Here is a 12,908-nt window from a genome sequence, read left to right as displayed (position 1 = left end):
GGCTGGACACACAGTAGGTAATTAACAAATGCCTATTGATTAATATATACACGGCATCACATTGACCGCACCGCACTTTGATTTGCTGTTGGCATGGCATTTATCCTACCATTCACTTTAGCATGCAGAGCCATATCCTATAGTTCTTATGTTTCCTCCAATCTAACCCCACTAATGTGGTTTCTGGCACATGTGAAGAATTATCGTCAGAACGGATATGAGAGCATTTCATTTACACACACAATTGGTAGTTTTTCTTCTAATTCACAGATGATCTTGGAATATTACTAAATGGCTAATGTAATCAACTGACTTGCTAAGTAAAGACAGTAGTTAACTGGAGCAGCATCTTTGCAGATGCTAACTCACCTACCTCAGTGTGGAGAGCACATCCAAGGCTACTGTAGCTGAGCACAAGAGTTTAAGAGCTGATTTAAGGCTATCAGAGCTACTTGTAAGTTGTTTTGCTTGATGACAGTGAAGCTTTGCTTACTTATTGGGTTTGAATATTTGCATTACGTGATTATAAGGTATATCACTCCCAGAACTGATTTGATGTGTTGTGATTGCACCAGCTTTTTGTTATGTGACCTGATAACCGATGGGCTCAAGTGAACTCTGCAGAATTATCTACTCATCTTCCTTCAACAACCACCAAAAGCACACATTCAAACTCACCCAGAGGAACAGTGACAAAGTGTACACAAGCAACATCTGTCCCCCAGGCATCCCTAGCTCTCTGAGATGAGACGGCATCGCCACCCCCAGGAGCAGGCCACCAGCCAAGTGCCACTGCAGAATCTCCCGTGGTGTGTGAGGAGAATCCTGCCACCAAGATCCCCATCACTGCTAAGGTGGCTGCTTGTCGGCATTCACTGAAATGCCGCACAGTGGGGGCTTGGGTATCTTGCAGAGCCCCACGGAGTACAGTAAAGCTGCTTGGCCTTTGTCAAAAGTTGCCAGTACGTGGTTCCACAAAGAGATGGAATATGGCACACCGGCTGTACCACGTGGCAGAATCATTCACCACGGTATGCTGCTCTTTTAAGTACACAGATTTCTTCAGGGAGAAACAAGTACAAAACGGGAAAACGGAAGACAGTAGAGGCTGAAGCTGACCTCGTCCTGTGTCTTTCAGGAACAGCTCTTATAGTGTTATTTAGCATTTTATGATATAGCTGTTAACAGCATGCTCAAGTCCTTTATGCATATGCATACCTCCTATATAATAAACCCCGGTGGGGTTATTATTCTATTCCCCAGAGACTATGGCTGAGAAATGTTACACAAACTGCCCAAGACCAAACAGCTATTTGACAGCACTGGATCCCAGGTCTGGGACAGCAAAGTGCCTCCTACTGCACTTCATTGAGTCCTGCAGGTTCAACATCATCACCAAAGGGACCTGCGGTCCAGGCAGGCGAAGCAACAATGATTAGCTGTGAAGCTGGGAAGACTTCTCACATTACCCTCGACCATGTTCCTTTGCTGAACTGAAGCCTTGCTTTCCCAACTGAATTAGAAGCTCCCTAAGGAACGGAACCCACTTTGCTGTGCTGTTCGCTCTAAGTGCCTAGCAGAGCATCCTGTGCCAAAACACGCACCAATCAACCATGGGTTATTTATACTCTAAGAAAAGGAGACCCATTCATTGAGAGCTCAGTCCAGAAAGTGTCCCCTACAGACCTCAGCTGGCTCTGCTCCATCACGGGTCCCATTTATGTTTCAGAAAACCCTGTTTCCGGGTTTTCTGGCTCAGGTGGTCACCTCCCAGAGATGGAGCCAGAATGCATACAAGGAAGGCTTAATGAACACTAGTTTTGGATGTCCGAAAAGATGGTACACTGACCTGTAAGGAGCGTGGAATAAAGCCAGCAGGTCATTGCCCTGAGACAGACTGGGACCTGCAGCTCCAGGAGCGTGCAGTCATCCTGGGGCACGTGCCAGCCACCCCGCTGCGTTATTAATATATGAACTTTGCCACCGCTCACCCACGCTGCCTGCTGATTTTGATACTATGTTGCATAATTAATCTGTCAACATTCAGTGATAGGGTATAAATATTAATAATATGATCACACAGTGAGCTGTTCCCTTTACAATTCAGCGCCGAGGAGATAAATCGGCCACATAATCTTCCTAGATTCAGAAAAGGGGAGGGAAGAGTGGGAGAGGAGGAGGGCAAGCTCCTTGGGAAGAGGGGCTTCCTGATCTGAATCTGGCCTCACACTTGACGGTTTCAGATTGGCGTTTAAAGGCACACCACTTTGACGCCAGCTGAGTTCTTTAATTCCCAAGTAATGAGATAAACCTTTTCTCTTTTTTTGTTTTTACTCAAGGGACAGAAAGCTCTTGTCTTTCCATCTGGCATCCCTCTTCTCTGGGTGGACTGAGCAGTAACTTCCAGGGGGAGACCTAAGCCAACCATCATCTCTGCTTCCTGAAAGGAGAGACATCTGTATGCTCCTGGAAGGCTGACCAGTAATTGTTTGTGAGATTCAGCAGGACAACAGTGGCACTGAAATGCGGCTCTGACTAGATAAACCAAGGAGAGAATCATGTTATACCATTACAGCTTTACATGAAGTGGCCTTTTCCATTCTGCTTGGCAGATGATTCCTGTTTGTGTTCATCACAAACACTAAAACCTTACAGTTTCCAAGAACTCTACTGAATTGGCCTTCCAGGAGCCACTGTTGGCCCCAGGATACCCACACTGCATAGGAGCTCACTCAACCCTCTCCTACCTTTCCTTCTAGGCATCCATAAGTCATCCAAGGAATACTTCTTGAGCATCTCCTTGGCGGTAGGAACCATACTAAGAGACATAGGAAATTAAAAAAAAAAAAAAAAAAAAGAATCCAATGCAAATCATAACCTCAAAGAACTAAAATTTAGTGCAAAGATAAATCATGAATAGCAGCAACTCTTACATAGATAACAAAACTATTCGTACAGCAAGAAGACTTCAGATGCATTTTGTATCCTCGTGCTTCTGTGGAATTTTACAGTCTCACTGTGGTAATTATATTTTTGTTGTGCCTTTTATTTCTATATCCATTTTTACTGTCACTGTGATTCTCTCTATGGCGCCCCCAGCAAATAAGAAGGTGGGAAGGAAAAGTGAAATGGATCTTGGTGGTCCTCCAGCCCCACCAAGTAATCTCACAGATACGAAAACCAAGGCCCAGAGGAACCGCATGTGTCCAGCGTCAAAGTCTCAGTTATTAGAAGAATGGGATTAGATTTGGGCTCCCCAAGTCCCGGACTTAAGGCTTTCATCATCAGTGTATATTTTGGTAAAAAATAGAAATGAATTTTAATTGTATCTTTTTTTTCATCTAATTCTGATATACAATTAGTAACCCTGTGAATTGCACTTAAATTGTATCTTTCTTTAAATTGAAATTTACCAAATCCCACTGAAAGGATCTGAAGATAGGTTTCCTACAACATTAGCATGGCTACTGAGATGACATTGACTTTCCCTTACCCTTAACCTCAGAGCCCATGGATGGGATCCTGGGGTTCCCTGCACACCCTGAAACTGTGCTCAAAATTTGAATGTATAGCCTTAGGTACATTTTTGGGGGGATGGGTAAGAAGCTCTTCAGAGGTTGTATCACATTCTTCAAGTTATGGGTGGCCATTGATAGACAGACAGATAAAGGGGAAGACTCCTCTTGGTGGTTTATGTCAAGCTGGGAGAGATCTCAGGGCCCCCAGACTCTCCCACTCCAGTGTTCAGCCTGAATGTGTGGTCTTTGACTGCAGCAGAATGTTAACAAGGCCAGACACCCATCCGTGTAACACAAATAAGGAGCAAGACAGATCCCGCCGTCAACCTTCCATCACTTTGTTTTACAGGCTACAGAAATGAAAGGGATGTTGTAGATTAAAAGATCTGTTTAATGGTCTGATTAATTCATTCCAAACAGACCGAAACTGTTCTAGGATTCTCCTTTTGCTCCTAACCTTTTCAGCTTGTTTTCATGCATGCCGGCTTTCCTTTCTTCTTCTTCTTCCTTCTTTTTTTTTTTTTTTTTTTTTGGAGTTTAATTTAATATTCAGTAACTGCTGCTCTGATTCTGGTGTAGATCACGTGGTATATGAAAAAAATAGAATGTGTGTGTGTGTGTGTTTCCCAAGAGAAGTCCAAATGCTTCTAAAACCCAAACCTGTTACCCAACACTCTTCAAAAAGCATTATCAGGCCTTAAGCAAACACTGTGAAGCTCTGTGAACAACAGAGGGGCGTGTGCTTCTCCAGGCCGCCGGCACCGTGGCCGTGAGCCCATTGATCGCCACGTTAATTAGTGGTAAGATCTCTGCCCCACACTGTCTGTGAGACACTGAGCAGCATGTGCTCTGATGAATGAGGGGGTTTAAGTAGGATCAGCAGGTGCCAGAAGGAGGAAGACCAAGTACAGAAGCTGTTTGATAGGACGTTCGGGGGTTTTCACTCTAAACAGTGGGTTGTTTTCCTTCCTTTCAGATTTTTTTTTGCTAAATGCCCCTTTCATACCCCTTTCTAAGCTTGATATCTGGAAAAGTGTTATAACCAGGGCTTGAGGCTGGGGGATTTTTAAAGCAAATGACAGGAAAAATATGGATTAAAAATCATTAGTGTCCACCACAAATTCATTCGTCCCAGATTTTAATGGACTCAGGATGGGCCTGAGCGGTATCAGATTGTAAGCAGGTAAGGATTTTGATGAAAATCTACAAGCAGCCCAACTCCATGTAGAAGATGTGTGTACGTATGTGTTTAGCCTCATTTTGGTTTTTACTGCATGCTGGCAAGTGTGGAAGGGGCTGGATCATTTTACTTATTTAATTTTGGAAACTCTTAATAACTGGCTAATTGCAAATGACATTCTCTTAGCTGGGAAACAAGGAAAGAGCTACCGACTCTAGGTGCTCCTGACTATGGGGCTTGTAGACAAGGACTCACTGGGAAAATTATATACACAAGCCGTACATATTTTATATATATATAAACATATAAAATATATTTTTATTTTTCCATTTATTTATTTATGCTCTGTCCCTTCACATAAAGGATTTGAGGCAGTTTATCAAGTACTATCTACTAGTTGGGATTATTTTAGAAGTTAAAACTAAAAGGTGCCCAAGACGAACAGGGAAAGTAACCATGGGGTCTTCACCCCCAGTGGGGTCTGGGCTCGAGCAGCAGGTATTTCTTCAGAACATAATACAGGAAGGTTTTACAGCAAATAAGGCATCTGGGAAATTTGTTTGAAACCAGCAGGAAAATAATCTTTAGGTTAAATAAATTTTTAAGCCGGCCCTCAGTACAGATTTAACACACCCCAGAGACCACAAACACACAAGTGAAGTGTCCAAGGGTTTCTTCTATCAGTGACTTAAATGACAGAAATAGTCAAGTTAGCTTGTTGTTTCTGCTATATTTTTTCCAGGGAAGGAACAGCCGGAATTATTAAGTCATTCAATTCAGAGAGGGCTGCCACATCTCTAGTTTCATCTGTAGCAGGTCCTTACTACTCTGCGTCTCTGCAAATTTTTGAACTGGAAGTTTTATTTTTCCCTTAGATCAGAACCTTGGGCTGCTGTCTGAGAGAGTTGGTGGTGACAAATCGAGTCATTTAATAAAAAGATGTGAATGAAGTAAGGGGGAGGAAATAAATGCACTGAGACGTAAGAGCTGCAGGTGTGTCTCCTTGTGAAGTCCTGGTTCCCTGTTGCCAGCCGAGTTTCCATGGAGACGGCTCTGCACACTGGTACCCAGGCCAGTCCATCAGTCCCTCTTCTGACATCTCCATACTCACCAGTGGAGATGGATTATGCCAATGAGGGCTGACTTTTCGGCAGTTCTCACAGGTTCAATCATTCCTCTCCTTGCTCCAGGATGGATGTTTCTTAGTAACGTGAGTGCTCAGCAATGATTGCCCAGAGAAGTGCTAATTCTGGAAAGACATTTAATTAGACTAAAATGCGACATCACTTATACATGAGATCATGGTTCTGGCTTCTTCACTCTTTGTCTTTTGAGGGGCCGGGGCGGTTAGTGGTGAGATTCAAGAGACATAAAGATCAAATGCCTTGTCAAATTCCCCCCAGCTTCTCCTCAGAAGGAAAAAACACTTTCTCCTGAAGATTTTTCCCTTAAGGATGGGGAAAAATGCTTCTTTTCTTTTCTGTATAGTAATAGGTAGGCTGAAACAAAGGGTCAAGGGAATAATTTCATTGGTGTGTGTGTGCATGCGTGTGTGTGTGTACACATATTTACTACATGAAGTTCATTTATCTTCAACTTCAGCATTTTGGAAGAATTTGTCCTTGCAATCTCTTTCCTTTCCAAATGTCTCAAAGTCCCTTCTTATATAATGCAAGTTAGAGGGACAGAGCCAGACAGGGGAATCCAGAGCTTAATACCCTATGACAACAGGTCACTAAGCCCAGCCTTGTTTGTCCTCATGATGACCAGAGCCATAAACTTTCCACGTGACCTACTTCTTCACGCCTTCAGCATATCAAGCCTTCTGCCTTATTGGAGTTAAGCCCTATGCATAACAGACTCTTACCCCAAAGGCAATACTTTGTAACACTAGAAGCCACATTGAAATATCATATCATAACAATTCCATGATGGATCACAGTATCAAAACAACTAACTCTTGATTTTCCTAGGTGGCTTGCATCTTGCCAAATTTTACTCCTAAACAAGTTAATCTCTATCAATTAATACATTTTTTAAAATAAATTTATTTACTTATTTTTGGCTGCGTTGGGTCTTCATTGCTGCGCGCGGGCTTTCTCTAGTTGTGGCGAATGGGGGCTACTCTTCGTTGCGGTGCGTGGCCTTCTTGCAGTGGCTTCTCTTGTTGAGGGGCACGAGCTCTAGGGTGCATGGGCTTCAGTAGTTGCAGCACACGGGCTCAGTAGTTGTGGTTCGCAGACTCTAGAGCACAGGCTTAGTAGTCGTGGCGCACAGGCTTAGTCGCTCCGCGTCATGTGGGATCTTCCGGGACCGGGGCTCGAACCCGTGTCCCCTGCCTTGGCAGGCAGATTCTTAACCATTGTGCCACCAGGGAAGCCCTTATCAATTAATACATTTTGAAATTCTCTTTCTACCCAAGTTCTCCAGGAATACAATTCAACCATAAAATTATCCTGTACGTGCAACCTGAACAGAAAATCTAGGTGAAAAACAAATAAAGATACAAGATTCCCCAAAAGCATTAGAAATTATTTCCTAAAAATATATCCTTTCATATGATCTATTTTTACCACCATTCCCCCCACTTTAAGAGTATAGACGTGTTAGCTAAATTTATTAAAAATCCAAGTGAGCCTAAGTAAAACTTTAAACCCAGTGGGGGATAGACCACCATGCATTAAAATAAGCTCTGAAATCAATGTGAAATACTTATTCATTTAGCAACTGCTATGGGAATATTTTTTTAAAAATCAATACAACTTTATTCCTTTTTTTTTAATCTTACAGAACTTCTAACTAGACGTTTTAGCCACTCTGATTTAAGGGTCAGTTAAGCCTGTGAAAGAAAAATCATTTGCATACTAACTGAATATGGTGGGAGACAATATCCGGACTGTGTATGAAAGTAGAACCCACAACCTGCAGCCACCTGCCTGGGGAACCAGCCTGTCATGTCCAGTAGCAGCCCGGGGATCGGAGGGCTGTAAGTCAGACTCCTAAGAAGTCAAACTACCCTCCCCGCCAACAACCCAGGAACCCCTGCCGCCATCGGCCCCGTGTGGCCAGAACTAGATTCGTAACTGACAGCTCCCCGAATTCTCACTCCTGCTTCCAACTTTGGACCAACCAGAGAAAACCAAACATGTACCCCTAACCAATGGCATAAATGCCCCACTTCTGGCTCGCCCACCTGCAGCCTCCCCCCACCAGCAGCCTCCAATCGGCGCACGTTTGAAGCCTTCCCTCTTCTCCACCGCAAGGCTTTCCCACGCCTCTGCTTGCTTTCAGTCGCCGTCAAATTCAAGTGATAGAAGGGGACTCCCCCGCTACACCAGGCTCTGAATAAACAGCCTTTGTTTGCTCTCATTTGGCTCTCTTTGTTTGCTCTCATTTGGCTCTCTTTATTTCCACAATGATAATTTCTTTTAAAAAGTTTGTTTTCTTTTAAGTGTGTTACACCGTATCCTTAATATCATGTACACATAATTTCTTTGCTTAGAAGAGCATTTCTTCTTATAGCGTGCCCAAAGAAACTATTTGTTATTTTATTTTCATAAATAACTATGCTGATGCTGATGTCATAATGGTGACGGCCACACAGCAACACAAAAGCCATCTTGACCCACACGTGCCAAGGACCAATCAGAGCACTTCACACATATTCCTTCATTTACTTGCCCAGGGCAGCCCAGGACAGGAGCTCCTATTGGCTCCATTTAACACGGGAGGGGCCCGTGTGGTGCTCAGTCTCACCAGGGCAGACCCAGGCTTCTAGCAGCAAATCCAGGAGGCTTGTCCTGGCTTCAAATACGAGAAGCCCGGAGAAAGAGAAACTTTGCAGAAACGTTTCATAAATTAGGAGCAAATACCTCTTTTTCCTATTAAACAATAACAACAAAAACCAGACACAATATAATATTCCCCATTAAATATATAATAAGAACCAAACAGCTACAGAATACAGGATGTTTTTTAGAGGGTAAAAAGAAAGGTCATGACAGTATTCTAGTACGACCAAATTTGGCCGCAGAACCACACCGCTGCTCTGTAAAAGCACAAATCACGCCTGCCTGTGCCTTGACCTCCAGGGTTTAGCTTCTCCCGCGGAGTATGTGTCAGGTGGGTACAACCTGAGGAAAAGTTCCATAGATGATTCTGACGTGCACCTGGGGACGGGGGGAGGCTCAGATCTAAATGTTCCAAATAGCCAGATGTTCCTGACCATATAAAGAAAGCATAGAGTGGGTTGATAGAAATTGTAATAACTATTTCAGCCGGGGAGTTCGGAGTTGTAGAAACACAGGGTTCCCAGCTCAAGTGTCCATGTCTGATAGAATTCTGGGTTTAGGGTGGCGATCACTGCTCACATGGATGATGGAAGAGGATGTAAACATTGGAAACGATATTAAACACAATTAAACCTCCCGTCCTCCATAGCATCACGATTTGGCCCATTCCATCTCCATCGGCTCTCCTCAGACTGGCAGGACCTGTAGAATCTTTCCTTTATTGGATTTTTCCTCTAGCTTTGAAAGCTTTCACTATGTGGTGACCATGGAAGGGAAGAGTAATGAAAATTGTCATTAATGAAAGTAAATACTGTTCATTCACTTCAGCTGTAACTCATCTAAAAACTAAAATAACCTCATAATTAAAGTGCTAACCAAAATTAGGCATTAGAGTGTAATAATTAATTTTAAATTGCACAAAATAGTACAAATCTAAGGTAATAACTAAAATGAAAAGAAATGGGGAAATGATATGAAAGCCGGAGATATCGTTTGGATAACTCAAATACAATAAGTGATTTCATTGTCACTTCCGAAGAAAATGAATAGCTTTGACTCTGACACCTGGCATTTCCCAGTGTGATTCCTTTACCTTTTCTTACCCACCTGGAAGGTAAAGACAATAGCGTTTACCTTTGTGCCTCTCAGGAATATTAATATTTCAGAAGGACTTTCAGATCACTATGAGAAGGTTGTATTAAGGAGCAGGCATTATCACATTATTATGAGGCAGATTTCAGTGCTATCACTTGTGGACTTCAGTTGTAACACATAGGTGTTTCTGTGTTTAGTCACTAGACGTGCACACAGTAGGTATTCAAGAGTGTCTGCTACACTGAACATGCTGCATTTCTTCCATATGAACAGTTTGTCTATCATTCTTCAGAAGTGGCTCCCCACCACGTGGAATTACACGGACAAGCTTTAAAGCCTTTGAATCCCAAGCTCCTCAGAGCGTGTCTGGGCTTGTCCCATGGCGTGTGGTGAGTCTACGGAGGGAGAGGGTGGATGGAGCCTGCAGAGTGGAAGTTCCTCTGGTCCGGACTAGTCTAGCCTCCCATGTCAGCCAGCATCAGGACCACCTGGAAGGCCTGCTAAACACAGGTCGCTGGGCCTCACTCCAGAGTTTCTGATTCATTAGGTCTGGGGCAGGGCCTGGGGATTTGCAATTCTGAGAGGTGCCCAGGTAATACTGACGCTGCTGGTCTGAGGACCGGACTTTGAGAACCAGGGATCTAGGTGAAAATAAACCTCCAGCACTCCCTGGTAACCAGGGATATTTACTCTAGCTTACATTATGCTATCTACAGATTGCTTCAAATTCAACACGAGTGCCAGCCATGAAAATGCTCATCGTTTCACTGGCTGTATGACTGTGAGCAACTTCTCTGAGCTAACTGTCTTTATCCGAAACAAAAACATACACCTAGTTAATAAATGAACATAACCACAGAATTTGTTTATTTTATGAATAGTAAACAAAGGATGAGAATCCTTTTGGATGCAAACAAAAAACACTTTATAAATACTTTTTACAAACAATTTAACGTCTTTACTGAGGGTGAATCACACAGCCAAATTCAGTAAAATGGGGAGAGACTGGGCTCACCACAGGGTCATTATGAGGATGAGTCAGCTGTGCTAAGAGTCGTCTGAACACTGCAAGCACTGGCCAAGCTTCCTACGGTCCCTGGTGATGCTGTGTTACGTGCCTCTTTACAGCTGACCAAACACACCCCTACCCTTGCAGACTCTTGTACTCAGCCCGCAAATGCGAAAGTTCTTTAGAACTTCGTCCTGGTTTATAGCTCTGCTCCTCTGATTATACTCTTATCATAGGTGAACTTAGCCAATCCAGTGTCCTTGCTAAAAACCCAAATGTGCTTCTCCAGCCCAGGACTCTCTTTGTGCGCCTGACCTGTCTATCTAACAAGCTCCTTCACACTTCCACTTAAAGATTTCAAAGGCATCTCTAACTGAATATGTCCCAGACTGACCTCTTGCTCTTTTCTCTGAAATCTACTCTTCTTCCAGGAAACAGGGCTTCCATCCATCCAGGTAATCGCACCAGGAACTTGGGAATCACCCTCAACAGCTCCCTGACCGTCACCGTCACATCCAATCCATCAAGTCCACTGAGTCTGCCTCCCAAACGTATTTTTAATCTATGCACGTCTCTCCCCATCCCTGTTACTGCCACTCTGATGTAGGACCACCCCGTCTGTCTGCAGACTTCCCCTAATTGGTCTCCTGACTTCCCCTCTTCCCCACAAACCTGCCCTTACGATCTCACCTCCTCCGCACAGCAGAGACTGAGATCTCCTTGAAATACCATCGTCATCACCATCATCACTGTCATCCAACATTTACACAACAATTTCTCCAGGACACACACAAAGAACATTGCATCTATTGACCTACAGAGCTACAACCTCTGAAGTATCATCATCATGCTTTTCAGAGATGAAGGAATGAAAGCACAGAGAGGTTGAGTAACTTGTCCAAGGTCGCACAGCTTGGAAGTGGCAGAGCTGTGATTCAAACCCAGATAGTTGACTGAATCCAGGTTGTATGATACTTTCTCTCAGGTCACTCCCTGGATTGAACTCTGGATGGCTTCCCGTTACCTTTGGGATCAAGCCTGTGGACTTAACCAGGGGCTTAACTAAGGCCTGTGGACTTAACTCTGGGGCTTTATGCAGCCTGGCCTTGGCACTCTTCAGTAGCTTCACCTTCACACATCCTGTCCTCCACGCGCTGAGCCAGCCACGCCGGCTTTATTCATCTGTGTGCACATCTGTGCACATCAGGTGTTCTCCAGGGTCTTGAACATGCCGTCCCCTTAGCTGGATCTCATTGCTTCGGAGGAGCTTTCGCTGACCCTGTGAATCGAGGTTAGGCTTTCCTCTGGTTCTGTTTACCACATCCTGTCCCTTCTTTGACAGCACTCAATACACTGGCTGAGCAGTGGTGTGCAATGGTTATTGCATGTCTGGCTTCAGGGGGGCACGGCCAAGACTGCCTCATCCACCACGGCCTAGGCAGCGTCTAACAAACCCAGCGCGATATGAGAACCAATGTCCTAGCAAAAACAACAAATATGAAACAGAGAAACAGGCTGCCAATATATTGGGAAGCAAGGAGATACGAAAGGCAATGGGTGCCCAGAAAAAGCTGGAAATGAGAAGGGGCTGACCTGACGGCAGAATCCGTCTAGTTGGTTTAGATGAAAGATGACGCGGACAGAATCTGATACTGACCTCAGCTGGGGGCCTAGGGAAAGGGAGAAACACAACCTATTTCTGGACCAGGAGGAAGAGATGGTCCCACAGAGGCGTCGAGGCCCAACCCTAGAGATTGTACTCTGATAACCAAAGAGAAAGAACAATATTTCCCATGGGGAGGGAAGGAAAGAATGAAAACAGCAGGGAAGGAGGGAGTCTGAAATGACACGCACACAAGGAACCTGAAATGCCTCTTCTGTGCTGCTCGAAGCGCGGCTGGCAGCTGCAGCCAGTGTGCACTCAGCCAGCAGTGGCGTCAGCCCTCCTGGTCTGGTTGAGGGTTGGCGCAGCCGCAGGCACGTCGTCCACAAAGGACCCGTCTGAGCACTGCCTTCTTCAGTAGCTGCGTTGGACCACAGCAGCCGTATCCCCGGGGGTTACCTCTGATACCTCGTAAAACACCTCAGTGGGCTTGCAAGCAATCAAGACCACAGGGTTCAAAGGCCTTCCTAAATGTGAAGAACAGGAAAGCAGTCAACCTAAACGCCATGGAACAACCAGGGGTGTGTTCACGTTTGCTGGGGCCTCACTGGTTCCTTAAGAAATTCTGGCATCCTGGCCTTGATGGAGCAGCGCAGTGGCACATGTGAGAGCTGGTCTCTGCCATGCGGGAAGCCCCATGTGGCATCGATCT

The 12,908-nt window shown here is 44.5% G+C and overlaps 1 protein-coding gene across 2 annotated transcripts in view; it reads right to left on the bottom strand.

The window, feature by feature from the left end:
- Nucleotides 1–12,908, bottom strand: part of OPCML (opioid binding protein/cell adhesion molecule like) — a 504,424-nt gene that overhangs the window by 338,823 nt on the left and 152,693 nt on the right. The gene's annotated exons all lie outside the window — the stretch shown is intronic.

Source organism: Eubalaena glacialis, chromosome 10, assembly GCF_028564815.1.
Source record: "Eubalaena glacialis isolate mEubGla1 chromosome 10, mEubGla1.1.hap2.+ XY, whole genome shotgun sequence".
Taxonomy (NCBI): Eukaryota; Metazoa; Chordata; class Mammalia; order Artiodactyla; family Balaenidae; genus Eubalaena; species Eubalaena glacialis.
This window is presented reverse-complemented; position numbering and strand designations above follow the sequence as displayed.